At 41.0% G+C, this 21,379-nt stretch overlaps 1 protein-coding gene across 3 annotated transcripts in view; it reads right to left on the bottom strand.

Moving 5' to 3' along the window:
• The window catches only part of col4a2 (collagen, type IV, alpha 2), a 93,709-nt gene that overhangs the window by 41,056 nt on the left and 31,274 nt on the right, over positions 1–21,379 (bottom strand). The window lies entirely within an intron of this gene.

Raw genomic sequence — 21,379 nt, 5'->3', positions numbered from 1 at the left:
TGACACCATAAATTTCATCTGGATCCAGACTGTCCCCTGGGGTGGACAGTTTTGGAATGACCCGCTAAGAACAGGATGGGAACACGCAGCCCAGCGCGCAGCCCTCTGACCTCAGAGAGGAATAAAATAAATCGATAAACAACTGGCCGGAAGCTCCCTCTGTTATTCCATCTGTCTGTCCGGGAAAACTAGGACATTATGAGTTTTTTTACACAAGAAATGGAAAGAGTTACTGACTAAAACATAAATCTAAGGACAAAGAGGGTCAGCAGAGATAAGAGAGATGATAAATGACAGGAAAACATGAAAATAGTGGCATCAAGACTAATATTTTAAATGCACCAGTTTGGATTAAAAAACATCATTGTGCCTCTGTGTCTCTTTTTAGATAAATTTGGACATTTAACTCTACATCTACTCTGCTGCAAACAACGTGCAAACACAATCTCAGGTGGCCTGCCCATCTAGTGGTTGTTGTGTATCTCTTCAGAAATAACACTGGAATCTAAACAGAAAGTGCTGTGGCGACGGAAGGCTGAAGCTATGCAGTGTGAACATTTCCCTCTGATGTCATCAGTGTGGGACAGGTCAGTGACAGCCACATACTCTCACAGAAACATCTCCAGACCAGAGTGGGTGCACTTATATTCACACAACACTCAACAGTCACGTAAACTGTTAAATCATGATGAGTGTCTGTGTGAGCTGCCTGCTGATGGTTTACAGAAGGGCCCATCAGCTACACGTGTCCAAAGACCAGACACCGTGGGTATGAGGGAGGACTAGGGCCATGGTAAAGAAAAAAAACAACGTAGATTTCGAGAATAAAGTTGTAAATCTAGGAGAATAAAGTCGTAACGAGGAAAAAAACACTCTCTGCTGCTTTCAGGCAGCCTTAGGATGCAAAGCAGAATGGGATATGCTGTTATAGGCAGCCTATATGAATGGAAACATGATAACACGCAGTGCAGCATCACCCAGATGTGCCGATCACCAAGGTCACTCTTCTATAATGTAGTCTGTATATGCGACAAAAACCCTCAGGGGATATTTTATTTGCTGGTGGCGCACTGGCAGAAGTAGAACATCATGGATCAGTGTGGATGAATGAAAAGTGAAAATAATTATCAGTTTTCGGGTGGTAATGCGTTACGTGATATTGTAAATGTGATAATATCACCCAAAATCTTGTTGGTAATGCATCAAATTGTCTTAATCATCGACATTTTTCAACAAGTTTTATCTCATAATATTTTGACTTAATTTTTGTAGATTTACGTCTTAATTTTTTGTAGATTTCCGAATTTATTTTCAAAATCTAAGCTTTTTTTCTTAAACAGACTTTCAAAAAAAAAAAGACAATCTAATTAGGTTAACACTGTTTCATGATTTGATTAATAAATGTTTAATAATGTAACGCAAATCTTTCGATAATAGAAAAATAAATGAATGAATGAATGAATGTTAAATAAGAGCATGTGGAAAAAGAAACAGTAAATGAGAGCTGAATTTGTCCCTCGTCTTCCATGATATGAAGATGTGGCACAAGCTGCATTCAATTTAGACAGCGACAAAGATCCGTTTCTGCATCACCCATTCAATCTGCACCATTAAACCTGCAAAAATATGCATTAAATAGCCACCTGAACCCGACACGACCCCACAAACTGCCAACTTATTGCACTATAGCAACACAATTGTCAGGACTGAGCACCGCAGTGTATGTTTTAGACTAGGTCTTTAGACTGGTCCAGCCACAGGGTCCAGATATCTCCTTTGTCATTAGTTCAAGGTCCACAATGTGTAATACATTTTGCAGCATACTTGCTTTTGGCCCTGTCCTCAAGCTAGTCTGCTGTCTCTGTTAAGTGGCTGTCCGTTACTCACTCTACAGCAGAAAACGTCTCTTCAAAATAAAAAAGCTTGTGCCAGAAATTCTTCAAAAATAAAACTTGGCATGTTCGCGAATCACTTGTGGTCCATTTACAATGGACCCGTGACCCACCAGTTGGGAACCACTGTTTTAGAGAGAGTTGGAAAGAGCAGGTAGAAGGTGGACTGATCTGCAGAGTGTTTTCTAGTAGTCCAACCCTCCCAGCAGATTGTGGGTCAATACACACATCAATAGTACTCACTAATACTACACAGACAAATGGATTTATAAGGTATTTAGTTATAGTTGGTCAAATGCGCATATTTGGGGTTGCCAGCTGACAATCAGTGCACGTGGTTCTGCATCACAGCATGTGATGTTGAAGATAAATTAAGATTAAGGTATGCTTGAAACTTGTTTGTATGGAGTGTCATCTAAACACTGTAAAAAGCAAAAGTGTTTACAGCTGCTCGAGCCCACCCTAAGCGGTGGGAAAAGCCTACTGACAAAAAGATAGATGAAAGGTGATATTTAAAAAAAAATGAGGGTAATGCTGCACAATTTCTTTCCTCGAAAGCATTCGTGGTGTCACACTCGTTTGTACAAAAAAGACAGCTGGTGAAAGACTTTCAAACCGTGCATAAACTCGTATCTCGTCACCTCACACCTCGCTGGTCATTGAGGAGGAAAGCTGCAGAATTTGTCAGACAAGAGGTAGTTTCATCCATCCAGCCAGCACTTTATTGAAGCATACTGATGTCTGTAGTCACTGGACATCAGCAGCAATTCAGCAGCTCTGAACTGATCTGCTTCCTGCATACAACGGAGGAAATAAGAGAAAGGACTGATCAAGAGTATGAGGGAAGAATGAAAGGAAAGGAAGGAGGAAGTAAAGTTGTAAAGAACAAATGACGGAAGGAAAGGTGGTGTGAAAAAAGGAGGTAGAAGGGGATATGTTACAGAGTGATTTAAGAAAAGAAAAGAGAAGGAAGCAAAGAAACAAGCATGAATTTGCAATAGCTGCGATCTCCTTGCCAAATTTCAACCTTCTAGGGCAAAAACTGAGGCTGCCAAAGGCTGGGGGAATTTTGTTTAATGACCAACCAACCAACAGAGCAAGCTATAGAAAAAAGGAATGAATGGACATAAGGAAAGAAGGATGTATCAAGGAAGAAGAAAGAAAAAAGGAAGAAAAGAGGCCAGGAAGGTGAATTACAGCACACAAACACTAAATGTCTGCCCTTTCCCTCTGACTCCCACAATCGGGCCCAGACACTTTGGTGGACTTGGTCCCACTGCTCTGCGACCCTGCAGCTCACATGTTTTTCTTGGATACACTTTTCTTGGACTCATTTCCTGAAGATCTGCATCCCCTTCTACATGATGCCCTGGGGGAAAATGGGGTTCAGCTCCCCCTGGAGGGGTAGGGGGAGATCAGGGGTTAGGGGAGAGGCTGCGGGGGCTCCGCTTGCAGGACGAAGAGGGTCCTCAACTGGATGCCCCGAGGAGGACTCAGGCAGAGTAAATAAATATCTGTAGATGATGTTTAGATATCTATTAGAGTGTGTTTAGATCTCTTGGCTGAAGTGAGAGCGTTCAGATTTCCGAATCCCCGGCTGAAGGAAAATGTCCCTGTGGTGACTGTGGTGGATCAGAGCGGATATAAAATGATACGCTGAGAGTTATAGAGAAAGAAACAAGGCCACGCAGGCTACAGGTGGAACAACGACATATGAAAAACTGTATCAGATAGGGCTGCCTGAATATGGCCAAAAGGATGATCCCAATTATTTCCGATTAATATTCAGTTCCCAAATATTTATCACAAGTATTCATAGATTTTAGGGACAAAATATTATTGCACTTCCACATTTAAATCAGTGCTGCTTTCACTTCCATATTGTGCAACATTCCTGCTTTGTATGCAAATCTTTGTATCAAAACATGACTTAAAATCAGCCTCCTCTTCACCCGAATTCAGTGCACCTCCTAGAAAAGTGGTTTCCAACTGGTGGGTCATGGTCCAAAGCAGGTCGAGAGTCCATTCTAAATGGACTACAAGTGACTCGCAAGTGTGTTAGGTTCATAAAAAACACATTTTATTTTTAAATGCAGTGCATTTCCGGCACAGATCTTTTATTTTGAAGTGCTGTTTCCTGCTGTAAGGTGAGTGACTAATGGACAGCTACTAACAGAGACAGCAAACTAGCTCAACGACGTGTCCAAACACAAGTATGACACTGAATATATTACACTGTGTGGACCTTAAACTAATAACTAAGGAGAAATCTGGACCCTGTGGCTGGACCAGTTGGGAACCAGTGTCCTAAAAGCAAAATAAAAATGACAGTGTTTATTGGACACATGTCTTTGGCCAAACAGAATACGATTGCATTGATTATTTTGGTCTGTCTTTTGGAGCGTGTAACATTAGCGACGTTATTCTTCTCGGCCTTCATGCATTCATTGTACTGCTGTCGGTGTTTTATTTTTAGGTGGTTGAAAAAAGTTAGTGGTGTTGTTTTGCGGTGCAGACACGTCTCATGAACTCTAAATCTGAACTACTTCCAAACAACAGATGATGATTTGTATAGAGGGATTAGCTTTTCGACTTCTGCTCCAGACGTTTGATCTTTGTTTTGCCTGTCTGCTCCATTGTATATTACTCCTCTACTCTGGACTGCAGCCACAACATTCAGGTGAGTTTTTCACAGGCGGAGGATGGTTGTTAGTTTAGGAAGCGCTTGATTTGATATGTAGTGGAGTCTTCTATGAGTGGAGCACGCACTTTAAACATCACTATCGTTGTCGATCAAGTTGTTAATTGTGGGAAGCAAAAATGGTGATCATGATTGATATCTGATTATTTCTGCAGCCCTGTTATCTAGTGAAGAACTTTCCATGGGAAAGATAAAATGCTTTTTGAGACAAACCTCCAGCTACATTTGTGAAAACACCACTTGAACCGTCATCACCCTTTCTGGTGCAACAACAAGTTCCTCTGACTCGTTTGCTTAAATTTTCTCAAGTGAAAAGAGAGAGAGATGAAGTAGAGGGATGAAAACAGATGACACACAGACAAACATCAGTCACTTCTTGTCACTTGCGTTGTTTCTCATGGAGGTCTGCTGCTCTTTGTTTAGCCATTCGGCTCAGAGTGGTTTGGCTGCCTTGAGACCAGTTTATATTAGAATTAATGTGTTTAGACTCTGGGCTAATTTCTGCATGCACATGTGTCACTTTCAAAGAGCACGTGCACACGCATGTGCCAGAAAACTGACAGCATCCAGAGCAGAGAGAGAGAGCTGGTAATGACCAATGGTTGGACTGAAGTGTGTGTGTGTCTGCACAAGAGAGTCTGCGTTGAGGGTGTGTGTTGAAGATCAAGACTCGAGGGGAGATCCCAGGGCTGAGAACAGAACAGCTTGGACCTCCAGCTATCCCAGGGGTCTCTGGGGCCCGACACCTGTGCTATTGCCTCACGTTAGAGGAATGAGACGTCTCGAGTCTGTGGTCCAGGCACATGTGTGTGTCTAAACAGGACACAGCTGCAGCCTGTGTGTGTATATATGTGTGTGTGTATGAATGTGAGAAAGAGCGAGAAATGGCCGCACAGCTACAGATGAGGTGTTGCCCTCACCTCAGAGACCAGCCACCTGTGTGCCTGTATCATATGTCTGCATGTGTCTGAGTATATAATGAAGTCCATCATGGGTGTGTTGCCACTAAAATCCCACTGTTACATTTATCACTGTGATTATAATGTCATTACAGCTTCCATGCCGTGGATCGCCCAGAGCGTAGTGACCCTCTGTTTATAAAGGTCCACCAAGGAAAACTCAATTTCCTTAACAGCACTGTTCTCTGACGTTGTACATCGCACCCGAGGGCACAAAGGTATGTATATTGACTTATGGTGAGGAGTCTAACAGTTTGAGAGGCCCCTGGAACAATGATGAAGTGTGAGAAAGTTATTATATACATACATATGTGTACATATGCCTTATATGTATATTTCTTTTGGTATTTTTATGTAGGATTTGTTATTTTGACACAAAATAGGTTTTTAAAAACATTTTACAGTAAAAACAACATGATCACTAGTAAGTGTATCAGTAAAAACATGCTAAAATGTTTAGCTGCTGGAGTCTGTTGGCAGAAAATTAATTGCCAACATTATCAGTACTTGATTTATCAAGCAAAAATGCTTCGTGCACAGTTGCCAGCCTCTGAAATATGAAGTTTTGCTGCCTTTCTCCATAGTACATAATTGTAAAATGAATATCCTTGTGTTATGGACTGATGATGGCACTACATGAAAAGTTAAGGGATCATCAAGGAAAAGGGAAATTAATGTGTGAGCTAAGTCTCCTCATAGTTCATCCATAGTTGTCATGATTTCTCACTCAAAACTAAAAACCATGGTGGCTCCAAATGAAATGTCAGGGCATCACACAAGTCATAGGGATTCCTTCTCCAGGCACCATGAATGTCCATAAAAAATATCTAGTATCAAAAAATACTTCACCTGCAAAATGATCATTTGTTTATCAATTACTCACCTCATGTTATCTTGAATTCCTGAAGAAAACTAGCATTCCTCCACAGTGAACAAAGAATCCAAACAAGGCACAAGGCAAACGCTGTTCATGAATCTATGTCATTGGGGACGGCGTTTAACAACAGTAAAACTATATTAAATTTGTTACAATATACAACACTTCTGCCTAAGAGTATAGCCACCTTGAGCGCGTGTGTATGAACACATATGAGCAGAGTTCCAACACACGTACATGCCCAGGCCATGCATTTGTTTTGATACGTTTTAAACTGTAATGTTTTAGCAAAAATGTATGCATATGGGAAGTACTGAGCATACGACTGGGTAAGTAAGACTTGCATTACACTGCACCAGTTGTGTGACAGCTCATAAACAGATGTCCTGATATGGTTTTGCCCGTTCACTTCAATTCATGAAGAATGTTTGCTGTATTTGGATTCTCTGTTCACTGTAGAGGCATGTGAGAAAAGCAGTTTTCTTTACAAATTCAAGGTGATACGGTGAGTAATTGATATACAAATGGTCATTTCACAAGTAAGGTATTCCTTTAAGATCTTAGAGAGTGGCAGACTGACAGATTGATTGACACACCGACACTGTTATCCTAAAAGCAACACCTCTCCTAAGGGTAAAAAGGTAAGGTAACTTGAGGTAAGAAAAGACGAGACGAGACGAGACGAGATAAGACGAGACAAGACGAGACGAGATGTATCCTGAAGGGTAACTGCTACGCAGCAGTTGCAATACAAACTTGGACGCACAAGTATACACAAGACTACAATAACATAACAGTAGGTGCAAAGATCAATAGATTACTTGATGGTGACAATTATTGTCAGGTGCAGCCATAAAAAGCTTTATGTGCATAGTAATGTCCAAAACATCATTACAAGGTGCTTTGCAAATGGTTAGCACAAATAAAACAACACAGCAGTGGGAAAAAACAAGTGTGGAAAATTAGCTTTATAGTCAAATACCCAGCTGTGATCTTGGCCCTGACTGAAATGGACTGCAGCCAGTTACTTTAGTGTCAGGGATACCCATGTAATCCTTAGGGTCTGTTTCTGCACCCTACGATTCATCCAGCTGGCCCAGCCCACAGCCCAATTTTGCCAGACTGGAAAAGTTTTTAATTTTCCCACATGAGGATGCAACGCCCACAGCCGCTCCAGCTATAGCACACATTCCTGGATAGTTTACAAGGGAGCAAATTGGGATAAAAGGCCATGAATGTTTATGGTTTACTGGCTGAATGCAGGTCTTCTCAGGTGACTACCTTGGATGTAGTAGTAAATTATATCAATATGATATTACTAATTTCAGGATGATGTAGAGGGCAGTGTTTTACCTTGACCTTGTTCGTGGGAAAAAAAAAAATATGAGTCACATATTGCTCAACATTTGGAAATGACAAAATTGCGCCATTGCCATGAGAGACCTAATCCCTGCTCCTGAGAAAAAAGTAACTGAAAACATCTTTCTCAGAAAGTGGAATAAACATGAGAGGACTTGATCTAATTGTTTCCTCTGCAGCCAGCCCCCGATGTAGGTTTCACAACAAAGCCTGATGGGGAACACATGGCGTTGCTGTGGTGACCCACAACTCTGGTCACATTTTTCCTACAGCCCCGAGGACCCTCTTTGTGGACCATAACGTTTCCTGACCACTGTCTGCAAATCAAATGCACACATCCCCGAGGACTTACAGCGTCAACACCTTATTTAGCCAGCATTCCTATTGTGAGAATATATTTGACAGGTTTGACTGATGTGGAGTACATGGTGTGTGTCTGTATGTGTTTTCTAATGAGACGGAGAGGGAGATGGATTTAGCTGGCTGCAGAAGGTGTCCACAGGAGAATAATGACGAAATAGCTCCACAAATGGGAGGAGGCTTGTTACGAGACATAAACTTTCCATACATCTCAGTGATCAGGGCTAAAGTATGCTTAAGTTCAGAGTCCCATGAGGCCGCAATCTCCCAGCCACAACATAAAACTAAATACCTCAGGCTTATTCTACCCATCTTGATCTTTGTTCACCTCGTTTGTCCTCGTTACTCTCACACCATGTGCTCTAGTTGATGATAACGCAGTCAGGCTACAGATGGTAACACAAGGCCAATGTCTACTGCCTTAAAACACACAAGGTCAGGCAAATACTGGACCACTGAATGATGTACTGTACCATCAGCAGAGAAGTGAAACTAATCTCTTTCCTGCTGTATGATGGATAAGGTGACGATGATAACATCAAGGTCCCTGAATGACATTCTGGGATATTAGCGCCTGCTGACAAACGTGCCTGTTCAGAACGGGCTGATGGCGTGGCCTTTTGCAGCTGTCTTGTGAACTGCTCATCTGAACAATCTCACACTCGACACTGCACTTCCTTAGGTCCAGAGCAATACATCTGCCATGATATAGTTGTGTCTAGGGCTGCCCCTGACTACGAATTTTCCTAGTTGACAAATAGTCATCATTTAGGGCCATTTTTTCCTGCATAGATAATTATGAGGTGGCCACGTGGGTCGAATTCCGTCCCACCTTGAGCTCCCGACAAAACTGCAATGGTGTCGTCATGGTAAACACTTGTCTAACAACCGTTACGCTTGGTGCATTTCTGTCAATTGTAAGTACAATTTCAGAATTTTGCCGACAATGTAAGTGCACCAGGAAAGGTGCTGTGAAGCTGCCAAAAAGGAGGAAAAGCACCATCTGTTTTTGGCCAGCAAAACTGGTACCAGCCCTATAAACACAAAGGAAGGTCGACAAGACCATTATTAGTCTCCTTCTCCCGCCTATCAATGATTGAACATAGTTTTACATCACCTGATGACACTCACAAACACTGCTGCAAACAGCAGTCGGCATTTGTGAATGCAGATTTATGCAGTTTGGTATGGTAGGAAAAATATTCAGAGATACAAATTCTATCCAACTGTAGTGAAGTGGACAGCGAGCTAATTTTCATCAGAACGAGCCGTCCAACAAGCTTGACAAATAACATTACTCTTTATGTGCAACCAGCTGCGAGACAAGTGCGACATCAAAAAGATATAATCTACTATAAAAATATTGAATAACTTCACTTTTATACAGTGTAGTGTCATCAAAATCACTTCACATACACAATTATTAAAACTCATAAAATATGCTCATAAGTAGTTGCCTGTAAAAAGTGTTTGCTTGAGCTAGTTGAAATCATAGTACATATGCATGTCTGTACATGATCAGGATGGTGACACCTGTGCCTCATTTGGAGCCAGGAAAACCCCTGAGCAGCGGGCAAATCACGCGTCACATTAAAACAATGAACGCTTGCTGTGACAGGCTGTGAACAAAATCACATTAACAGTCCTCGTTTTCAAGAGCTGGGTACAAAGAGGATCAAATGCAGGTATTGTTTGGCTGGAAAAGTTTGAATACTACTGGGTATTGGGTTATTTTGGTTGATACCTTGATGGTATCAGGTACTGATACTCAGCCTTGGTTGCGTCCCTTGGCAGTGCTACAGCATACACGTCACTTGGGTGTAAAAGCTCACACGAACATTTTATGGCCTCACTGAAGTCAAGCCTTCGACACAGAGGGGAACTGCTGTTTGTAGTTCACATTAGTGAATCCCTTACACTTTTATATTGTGTTTTTGGTTTTGGAAAGCCTGAATTTAAAGACATGCCCCTCCAAAAGATATTGAGTTTTGCTGTTACTACGGTACCGTGCACATATCATCATGTGGAGGAATCCAAAGCTGGACAGGCCTGCTGTGCATAGTTACAGTTGCTAAGCTATGATTGGACAATTGCTGTCTGGAGGTGAAGTTCAGACAGGGGTCACTATTCACTTCCATGACTGAAGTACATTATAATTACTACATCTTTAGAAAAAGTATAGGCCCATTTGTGTGTGTTCCCCTAAATCTGTGGATATATGTGTGTGTGTGTGTGTGTGTGTGTGTTTTAAAAAGAGATGCTCCTTTGTCCACACCAACAATAGTCCTCTTGTTCCCAAACAGCACCCATCGTCTTAAAATGTGAGAGTGAGTCATTTTTACAGGCTCTTAAAGTCAGATCACAGCTGGGTGCAGGATGGAGGGTCAAACTCTGCTTTGACAGCAAAAAAAGAAGAAAGAGACGAGGAGAAGAAGTTCTTTTGACTGTAGAGGCCGACGAAGATGTCACTGGAGAAAAATGACGTGATCTTGTAAAGCTCAGAGTATACATTCTGGGTAATTCTTATGTCTGGGAGCTGCACTGTAGGATGTAAAAGATATGTATTATGTGAAAAGGGGACACTTATAGTTATGAAACAACAGTAAATCATCACTCTGCAGACCTCCTCAGCTCTGTGGTTTGTTTTCAGTATCTTTCAACTCATTGTTTATTTTTCCTCCACATTACTTAATTACTATTTTAATTAAATTCCACTACTATCATCGATGTTTCAAAACAGACTTTATCATGAAAAAGTTGCTATTTCTCCAGCACCAAACACGAGACAGGAAAAGTTAGCATCTAGCTGGTGGAGCATTTAGCAGCTCAAAATATGTCTCAGGAGGTGGTGGAGACATACATAACAAAATAGAGGTAAAAGAAGAGTGAATATTGGATTTGAATTCATTCAGTGAACAATGTCATGGGTCTCTGACTCCTGTTTTAATATTGCTTTGTAATTTCTACTACCATTTATCATCTTTTTAGTTGTTATTTAAATTTTAAAAATTAAAAATAGGGAGTGCCACACTGGGTTAAAGCTCTGTGAAGTTAGTTGTAAAAAAAAAAATTAGGTTTATTTAGGTTTAACTTTATCCCTACTGTCAAATCCTTTTGTTAGTTATCATAAGTTATACACTTTAATATTTAAACTTTAAACACGTTATGAGTTTGCTGTCCGTTCTCACATATTGTTTCTTGTCCTTGTTATATATATCTAATATTGTTCAGTTTCTGCCACTTTATGTGTAGTTTTGCCACAATATCTAACAATTCTTAGTTTATTTCACTGCTGTTTCCTCAACCTGTGGCCACACCTACCAATACCATTTCTGTCCCACTTTTAGCTGGTGCGTTGTGTATTAACACAGACAAACAGCTGGCTTGTGTCTGTTTGTCTAAGCATCACCCCAACTGCTCCACACTTTTAATTTTCACACAGGACAAAGCCAGCCTGTGCTCTCCACTGAATTCCTCTTTCCAAAAATCTTCGGAAAATAAAATCCTCCCATTCAAGGGTTTTAGTGATAGCAGCAGGTTTTGCTTCCCTCCCCTCCCTGCACTCACACACCATGCTTTCATCATTGCCTCACAGTTGGTAGTTCTTCCCTAATAAGCTCAGTCAAGGTCAGGGTCAGGGGAGATGGACTACAGGGATGAATGAGGCTCCTGATTGCAGGTTTGGATTGAGAGGCTTACAGAATGAAAGCCGCCAGTACGAATCATGTCTTGTCCAGATATGTGAAGCTACAACAGGCCCCTAATACAACCTGACATGTCATCAGTGCCAGTACATCAGTTCACTAACTTATCTCTCCTCCTGTACTGACAGACAATTAGTTTCTATCAGAGGAGATAAATCATGTTTGATTGATCACTGAAGGAAATGGAGCTCTAATCACAGGAGTTCAACATGATTTCAGTTCAAGAGTTAGAAAGAGTTTAATTTATACCCAAATCAGTACACACTGAGACAGTTGTAAGGCCAAAATATAATTTATAAGAGCTAGCTCAGAGTCGAGTTCACAGAATTAAAAGGAACTAGCTCACGTTCATAGTTCACAATTTGAAGTTTGAACTAAGTGCTAAATAGTGAACTAGTTTACATCCATGTCTTCTGTTTTTTCAAACAAAATTAAATCTTGTGATCTTGTGATCATCATCATCATCATCATATTTCCTAAAACCAGTCGGATAGCTCAACTCAATGTGTTGTTTCAAGTTGTTGCTGATGTAGCTGACGTTTGGATTTGTGTTTTTCACACCCTGCAGGAAAAATCTGCATAAAAATGTATACATTTTTTGTTTTTATCTGTAAGAGTTAAGTAAGCTGCTCTTGATTGGTCAGAATTTCCAGAAAAATCCAGGAAGTAAACAAAACGTTGAAGAAGAGTATACTTGCAAGATATATGTGACACTTTCTAATGTCACAATGGAGGGACAACTACGCAGGTTGATTTTAGCGCTGCTCATCGTGGACTATATTGCTGTCATTGTTCATTTTAGTCAAACCATACAGTTTGAAAATGAGGCGCGGCTCCAACTAGAAAACAATGTTTTGATGCATTGGATGTGCTGAATGTGCATATTAAGGCAATACAGGGGGATGTGCACATTTATAATCCTCCAGGACTGTAACATGCTCATGTTTAATCCAAACAATGTGTCATGTGACTGCAGTTGGTTCAGATCGAAGTCGGAACACGTTCTCACCACAAACAAACCGCACCAGAGTTCGTTTGTAACCGGACTGAGACCACCTCTTCAAGAAGGTCTCGGCCTGGTTGTGTTGGTGCACACCTGAGTGCGATTGCTGTGTTTACACCTGCCCAAACGAACCGCACTTAGGGGGCAAATGAACTTGAGTTCAATTGAACCAAACCAACCAGGGCAGGTGTGAAAGCACGATACCATACATCAAGCTGGACTGATATCAATTCAATGATCAATGATCCACTATCATCAATTATGTGAAACATCGATACATACTGTCATCCATAAGATACGCCTTTATTTTGAAATTCTAATGGTACATCTTTGTCATCATTTCCACCCAAGCCCACCTAAAAATCTTACTGTGGCAGACTTTCTGATATCAGCAAATATTCTAGCATCCAAAGAATCAGTATACTATTGTATTGTGATGAAATTTGATGATTTACACCTCTAACCGGCGGCTGTATCCTCTGCCAGTGTTGCGCCGGCACGCTGGGTTATCAGTTGCTATCTGGCTCTCACAATCAAGTTTAAAAACTGATGTTTTCAGTTTAGTGTTCCCACAAAATATGAGCACATTAAATGAATGCATTTCCCGTGTTCATGCACAACACTGAAAAAATATCTGCTTTGCACGCTGTCAGGTGAATAAAGTTCATCTCTAAATTGGAAAAGTTTGCAGAGACTAAGAGACACTTTTTTGCCTCATCATGAATGTCATGCCTTTTGTGAGTTTTATGATTTGCTTTGAAAAGGTTTTATTTGCTGAGGGGTTGTAAAATGTCCTGAAGAGGTGATGATCTTCCAAACAAAGCCAGAACCAACGCAGGGCTTCCACCCTTTGGTGAAAATATATTCAAAGGGCTCTTTGATCTTTTCCGAACCGACAGCATTCCTGTCTGTGCTGTTATCCTGTCCCAGAGCAGACAGGAAAGTCCATGACAGTCATGGGTACTGGATTCAAAATGTAGGTATGAGGTTGTTTTCATGGAACAAGGAGATGTTTGCCATTTATAGTTGCAGCCAAACACACAGACGATCTTGTTCCCAGAAAAACAGAGCGTCTATATTAAAAAAAGATCAGTGGACTGTCATTGTGCTCAGCTTCCTGAGACATGTGTCATTTCCTGTCCTACATCAGCTGTGGCAGCTTTTCCCATGGTGGACGGGACAGCATCTCTGCATCTGTATAGTGTCTGTAATGGTTTCCGACCATGTCCTCTCTCTGATTCCCTCTGGATGCTTCGTTATCTATCCATGTCAGCTGTATGGGATGTGGAGAGACAGTGAGCTCATGCAGATGGAGGCTACTGTTCTCTAAGTTTCTGTTTCTCTATAAAACCCGGCGCCACTCCCTGTTTCTGAGAACCGAAGACGGAAAGACTCTCAGCACAAAAGACAGCATTGATCTGCTAAACATGTTTTCTGGTGAAGACGCAGGGTGCCTTGTGTTCAGTTTCTCATGCTGCTCTGGTTTTTCATGCATTAGAGACCTCAAACTGCTCTGTTTTACAACACCACCTAGCTTGCAGGATTTTGGATTCTTATCCTTTTATTTGACCAGACTTTACGTTCTTCCATGCCAAGTCGTTCGTAATACTGCGCCCACGTCTTGTGAACTACTTTAGATGCTTTATGTGCCTAATTTATATTCTCATTACTCCACTTTGGGGTTGCTTGTTCTCCTTTTATGACCAATCTCAGGGGCACAATCCACTAATGATGCTGGAAACAATACCGACTTTTGGAAGTGTGCTGTGGGGAGATTGATATTTTTCTGCCCGCCTGCAATGCGATCTCTTCCAGGGGAGTGGGTGGTGAGGCTGGAGTGTCAGCTTGCCAAATCTCTCCCCTCCTCCCAAAGCAGAAAATCCATGAAATTAATGTATTCATTCCCCAACAAACAATCCTTTTCATTCTTTCACCCTCTCTCTCTCACGGTCTCTCTGTCTGTCTTGTCTCTGTCTGGTTTATATCCATCTTCACACTCAACATATCACTTTCTTCACCATGGTGAATATTTGGGAAAATGATGCATGGGAACTCTAGTGTGCATTCATGAAGTACCTCATGTGACCTCCTTACCAAAGGAACATAATCCATTTCATTTTCTTTCCAGCACTGCTCACATTAGGGATGTTACGAGAAACGACACTTTGCTACGAACTCAAGGCCAAAATTCTGAAAATGTAATGGTACTTGTTTTTCTCCAATACTGTAAATATTGTTGATGCGATTCTTACAGACCTTGGAGGCATAAATGCCTACAAGTGTTCAGGTCTGAAAATGCCAAAGGAAGAAGAAGAACGCCTACCACTACAGGAGAGGAAGAACAACAACAACACCTGGAAGATGGCGACAAGTGCAGCCATGACAGCTCTGCCTCAACTCATCAAATAGAAAAGCATTTTTTTTTCCTGAGGCCAGTGTGTTTCATTAATTCTTTGCAATGGCAGCACCACATATTTATGTTATGCTACAAACGCCCATGTTTGGCATTTTTCTTTGATTCCCGAGAGTCAAAAACTCTTCAGCTTTGGGTAAATCGCCACACTCCTCACATTTTCCTCGTCATTTTTTACCCAGCCACTCAATCCGAGTGAAGGAGGAGGACAAATAGCCTACCACAGTCCAGTCTTCATATCTTACATGTGCAAGTGTTGAACAAGAGCAGCAATAGAGGAGAATATTCATTAGGCTACATATTAATATTTTGTGTTCAAGGCGGATCATCAGCGATTAATAATAATATTTAACTCAAATTTAGTTTAAATGTTTTAATAAAGGTGTGTCTGTTTAAGTACATGACATTTATTTATTCATTTTCCGTAACCGCTTATCTTGTTGGGGTGGTCGCGGGTGTGCTGGAGCCTATCCCAGCTGACATTATGTGAGAGGCAGGGTACACCCTGGACAGGTCGCCAAAATATCGCAGGGCTAAAACATAGAGACAGACAACCATTCATGCTCAAAATTAAACCCACGGACAATTAAGAGTCACCAATTAACCTGCATGTCTTTGGATTTTGGGATAAAGCCCACAGCTGACAAGTGGAGAACACGCAAACTCCGCACAGAAGGGCTCCCCCACCTTGGATTAGAGCAAGGAACCCTCTTGCTAGGAGGTGACAATGCTAACCATTTCTGTCGACTTGGTATCAATTACTACATTTCTGGTATCATGACATGCCTATCTCACGTCTTATGTTTTTGTCTTGAATGACACAAAACATTTTGGCATTGGGTCTTCAAACTTGCATTAACTGATTTTTTTGGGTACTATACTCTAAACACAATGGTCCTACATCATCATCTTTTAACACATCTTTTTAGCATTTATTTATGGCCAAGTTTTTGTTCACCTGATGAATGTAAGCTCAGTATCCACTCTCCTTTGAACTCTGTTTTTGGTCTCCACCAGCTTTTGAGGGAAATCTCTGGATCTGTATGCAATATCTACAGTGCTGCATTGGTGTCGGGAAAACAACTGTGTCTCTCTTGAACAATCAGTGGACTTCATTGTTTCTAGCTCCAACTTTTAGTATCAGAACAGTGTGCTAGGTACCTCGAGAGAGGTAATGAAAAAACATGACATAACGGAGTGGTTCTACTGGTACCATCCATGAATTCTGATGTGTAATCAACTGAACTGATCTGAACCTGATTGCTTGATGGAAGAGACTTTAGTTGCTAAATGCTCCACTAAGTTTACAGATTAGCCAACTGCTAACTATGTCTGTCTGCAGTTTGGCATTGAGAAGTGTGTTTTTATTTTGTAGAAAACAGCTGCCTGCTGTAGGAGAAAAATTACACTGACAGGCGAGAGAACCAAAACAGTGAAGTTTCAGGCCAGAAAACCACAACAACTGGCTGAAAGCTGCTGAAACACTTGGCAGAGCTGAGGTAAAAAAATAAAAAAGATTGGACACAGTGATGATTATGCTCAATCCCACTAGCACGTAGAGCAGCCACCATTTACCCATTAACAACCATCACCTAATCGCCACAGCTGTGTCAGCTCGCAGCCAATGCAGACAGCTGCGGAGGATCAGTTTGACCGATTCAGTGAAGCGCTCATCACTGTGAACCTCCTCAGGGGAAAGATTTGGCCGAAATGGAGATAGACGTAAAGCAAGAGACACCGGAGAGATGAACACATCTGTGAGAATCCATCTTGGTTTCCATTGTGTTCACAAACAAGTACATCAGCTGGGTAATGCATATAAGGGGAAAAGTAAAGTTGGATCAAGACTCTTAAGCTTTGGGAAATTTACAGCTTGTACAAACATGCACGCCATGAGAGACAACAAGTGACAGACAAAAACAAAGCAGAGTTTATAATATCTGGCTTCTCGGGAAGTATAATCTTATCTTTCTGTTATAAATGGGGCCAAATCAGAGTGAGGAAAATGTTTTTACAGTTCATCTTTAGCAGACCGGATTTGTAAAAGATGGAGGACGAAAAGTGTTTTCATTTCTGTTTTCCCTTGTTTTCATAGACAAAGTGCAAACAATACCCGGGTTTGACTGCCTACTGAAAGCTCTTCACTCTCTCTTGGCACTGTCATATCACTGAATGATTGAAATCCTTTCCTGCACATCCGGCTGATGCAGAGAAAGAGCAAGAGAGAGACATTAGGGGGGGAAGAGAAAGGTGGTGTGCTGGATCTGTCATCAAACTTTTGCATCCTTCAGATGTGGAATGTGAACTTCCTCCCTCTACGCCTCCTCACAAGGTTTTCCGTATCCACAGAGAGTGTGTGCAGGTCAAAGGTCGGACCTACTGTAAAGTTGCTCTGGTAAATTCTCAGTGCATGCCAAAGTACAGTTGCTAGGCCTTTCCTTTTCTTCACCTCCGTATGTTTTTTATAAAGAATGCCTCCCTGAGGAGCTGTTCTTTACTCGTAGACGGGGAGTTTCAGAGTCCATTTCAGTCCTTGAGTTTACCACATCACACCGCTGAACTGAGACATTTATAGTTCCTATGAGTGATCTTTACAGGAGAAGAGAAACTGGCCAGTTGGTGCTTTGCAGAAGGTAGCACAACTTTAAACTTCAGTTTACAAATACATGTGACTGTCTTTAGATCCCTTATTTTTACGAGTATTTTTGTCACTGTCCTCCTCTAAAAACAACCACATAGTTTTTTTTATAATCAGAAATTATGACCCATATTTAAGCTTTTGAATAGCAGCAACCTCTCGTAGTAATTATGGCCAGAGCAAAGGAGGAAGTGAGATGACAAAGTCCGATGAGGGCAGGATGAAGGGGAGGTAGATAGGTCAAACAAACACAGGACTTTCAACCAGGCGACCTGTGTTTGTGTCCCATGCAAAACAAAAAGTCTGTGATATGTCGTGTTACGTTACATTTGTAACAAACATGAATTTTTTTTTAACCCTTTTTTCTAAACCTAACCAAGGAGTTTCATTGCCTAAACCAATAACATAGTTATGGTGCAATTGCAACTGTTTCACAACCACATGCTTAAAACTGCGACCAAACTGCATCACATATGAGCTACTCTGTCTTCCACTGGTAGGTGTGCTAATTCAGGAAACGCTCTTGTGGGTTGAAGTAGTAACATAAACCTATGTTGTCATATTGGTTGGAGGACTTGGAAGTATTTTTATGAATATTTTCTGTGCAACTGCTCCACAATTCCATGTATATATTACTGAACAGGCATGCAAGGCACAAGACTGTGACACCAGAGACTAGTTCTGCAACCAGAGTCCAGTCTGTGTTGAGGTTTAGGCAACAAAAGCACTTTGGTTAGGGTTAAGGAAAGACTGTGGTTTCAGTCACATGTTATAAACATGTTTCTAAAGTCATTGCTGACTTCTCTGTATTAAATCAGACTACATTTTTTCCATAACATTATTCAAATGCTGCCAGTGCCTAAACATAACCATGAAAATGTAACAATGCTGTCATCACAAGATAGAGATGAAATATATTGTCAGTAAACTGAGAAACTCTTTAACTGAGGGTTAAATATCAACATTCTTGCAACTTTCCAGATGTGTTCATTTAGAATTAATTATTTCCATATGTTAATGAGAAAAGTAATTTGGTCAACACTACATTTCTCTCTAAATGTATTTGCTATTTGGATAAAACCGTAATATCTCAGAGACAGGATTGTTTTTACAGCCGTATTAACAGCAGGTTAATTGACTATTGATGGCTGTAAATATGATGTAATGCCATTTGTTCTGTCCTTGAACAGACACTATTTGTAGAGATTTGCAAAAATTAGCTTTTGGCCAACATAAATATGTGCATATGTAACTTTTCCATGCTTAGTAGGGGGCACTGACGCATTTACAAAAGGGCAACGGACAGAAAATTACCATTACGGATTTCAAAACAAATTTCAAACCTTAGAAACAAATCAAAAACTAGACCTTCAAGTTGGTATGATGGCATCCAAGCACCTATTTGACTGCTCTGTTAGTTTAGTTTTTTGTGATTTTGTGATCTTTGTTGAAAGTTTGCAGTGATGTCCCTGCTCAACCGACATATATAGCACATCACTACATGTGTGCCTAATGTGTAGCTAAGATTTTGGAGGCATTTATATCAGCTCCTCTACAAGCCTGTGTAAGTTAAGATTAGTCAGAAACCACTTCACCCCTGTGTCCATATTCAAAGCATGTTTCATTCTTGAAAAGAAATAAGATGAAACCCTGTTTATTTTCATTCCCAAACACATGTGGCCAGTTGTTGTGGAAAGTAGGCGTTGGCTGTCTGATTCTGGAACAAAACTTTACAGATGTGGACCCCCCCGTCAAATGATCAGAAAGCTATATGACGATCTGGTCAGCACGTGTCTGAAGCAGAAAGCGGCCTTTAGTCATGCAGAACACTGTCACTCACTTTGACCTTGTTATCTCAATATGTTTAGTCTGTGTCTGTCGATTCAAACCCCTGGGCCCTCTGTCTTCTTTCTATCTTTCAGTCCCCTCCCTAATGGGGCTCCCACACTCCTCACACTCTGACCCCCTCTTTTAGTGGTGTGAATTTCATCACTTAAACTGCGGAAGTGTGATAAGTATTTCTAACTAATGAGTTTCAGCAGCAAAGTCTTCCATATGGCTGAGGGCTCACAACAGACTCATACATTCACACGATCTAACACATTTCCATTGCATTGTTGTGATGCTTTAATACACTACAAGAAGGCTTTCGGCTATGATCACACATGATGCTTCTATGAGCTTTGTTGGCAGTCAACCTGAAGTAACAGTGGGTCTAAATAAAATATATAAAAGCAGGATATATGCTTTCATATAATCTGTATTTTCTTCCTGTCAAATCCCATGAAAGATCCCAAACCAACAATGTGTCAGCCCCTCTCCAAATACCTTCAGACTTCCCAACACTGTCTGTGGCCCAGAGCCCATTGGCTCCTAGGACTAAATGTTTGAAAATGGGCACTGTAGTTTTTAGCAAACATCGCTCACACAGGAATAAATAGTGACTGTGTTGGGGATTATTTTCAGCTGTGGATTGATAAATATTTACAGCAACACAGGCAATACCTGCCCGGAGCATCAGCTCTATATTGGTTTCATTCTTTTATGGGATTTGTTGACATTATGAAAAACGTAGAACAACACCAGCCTTATCCTTTGAAGAACAGGATGTCAGGCCATTTGTTGAGCAGAAACCTTGAATCATCATTTTTTTGTTTTCGTTTGTGTGTTTGTTTTTCATAAATCAATGTTATTGGTCACCCTTCATGTCTGTATGAGGATTTTACAGATATTTAACCAATGATAAGTATTAAAAAAGAGCTTGTGACTAAATCTCTTGACTCCATTAGATTCTCAAACTGTCAGTAAAACCTCATAGCTCCACACCGCCTCCATTGATTGAAGTATTGCAACAGAGCATCTTTGGTTTTGGCTAAACGTACTGAACAACAGTTTCATGTAGGAACTATTTTCTTTCTGCCAAACTACACAAACCAACCGCATCGCAACCCACGCAGAAGGAAGCATGCATCTACTCATGGACAAGAGGCTGGTGCTCATGACAGCACGACGTGTAAACATTAATGGTGTCCATCTCGGCTGAGCTGTAACGTTAGCTAGCTTAGTGGTGCTAGGTGAGTTAGCAGCAGATGCATGCTTGAGCCTATCCCAGCTAACACTGGGCAAGAGGCGAGGTACACCCTGGATCGGATGCTGGAGTAAACTCGCACTAACATGAGAGAACATGCAAACTTCACACAGAAGGGCCCTGGCCAGCTGGTGGATGGTGCCACCATTTTGACGATGCAGGTGTTTTTCTAAAAAACACAGTTAGATGTTGTTGTTTTTTCATTTCCTGAAAAGTAGCGGTTTTGGACATAGGTTTCTGCACAATAGTGACGACATATGCTATAGCACAGGGAGATGATGAGAAGCTATTAGGTTTCCTCCAGGCTCTGCCAATTCACTTTTTCTGAATAGTACCACATAATTGAGGCATGTAAAACTTAAGGCATTAAAGCATGAGCTAGTTA

Source organism: Epinephelus lanceolatus, chromosome 14 (genome assembly GCF_041903045.1).
Source record: "Epinephelus lanceolatus isolate andai-2023 chromosome 14, ASM4190304v1, whole genome shotgun sequence".
Lineage (NCBI taxonomy): Eukaryota > Metazoa > Chordata > Actinopteri > Perciformes > Serranidae > Epinephelus > Epinephelus lanceolatus.
This window is presented reverse-complemented; position numbering and strand designations above follow the sequence as displayed.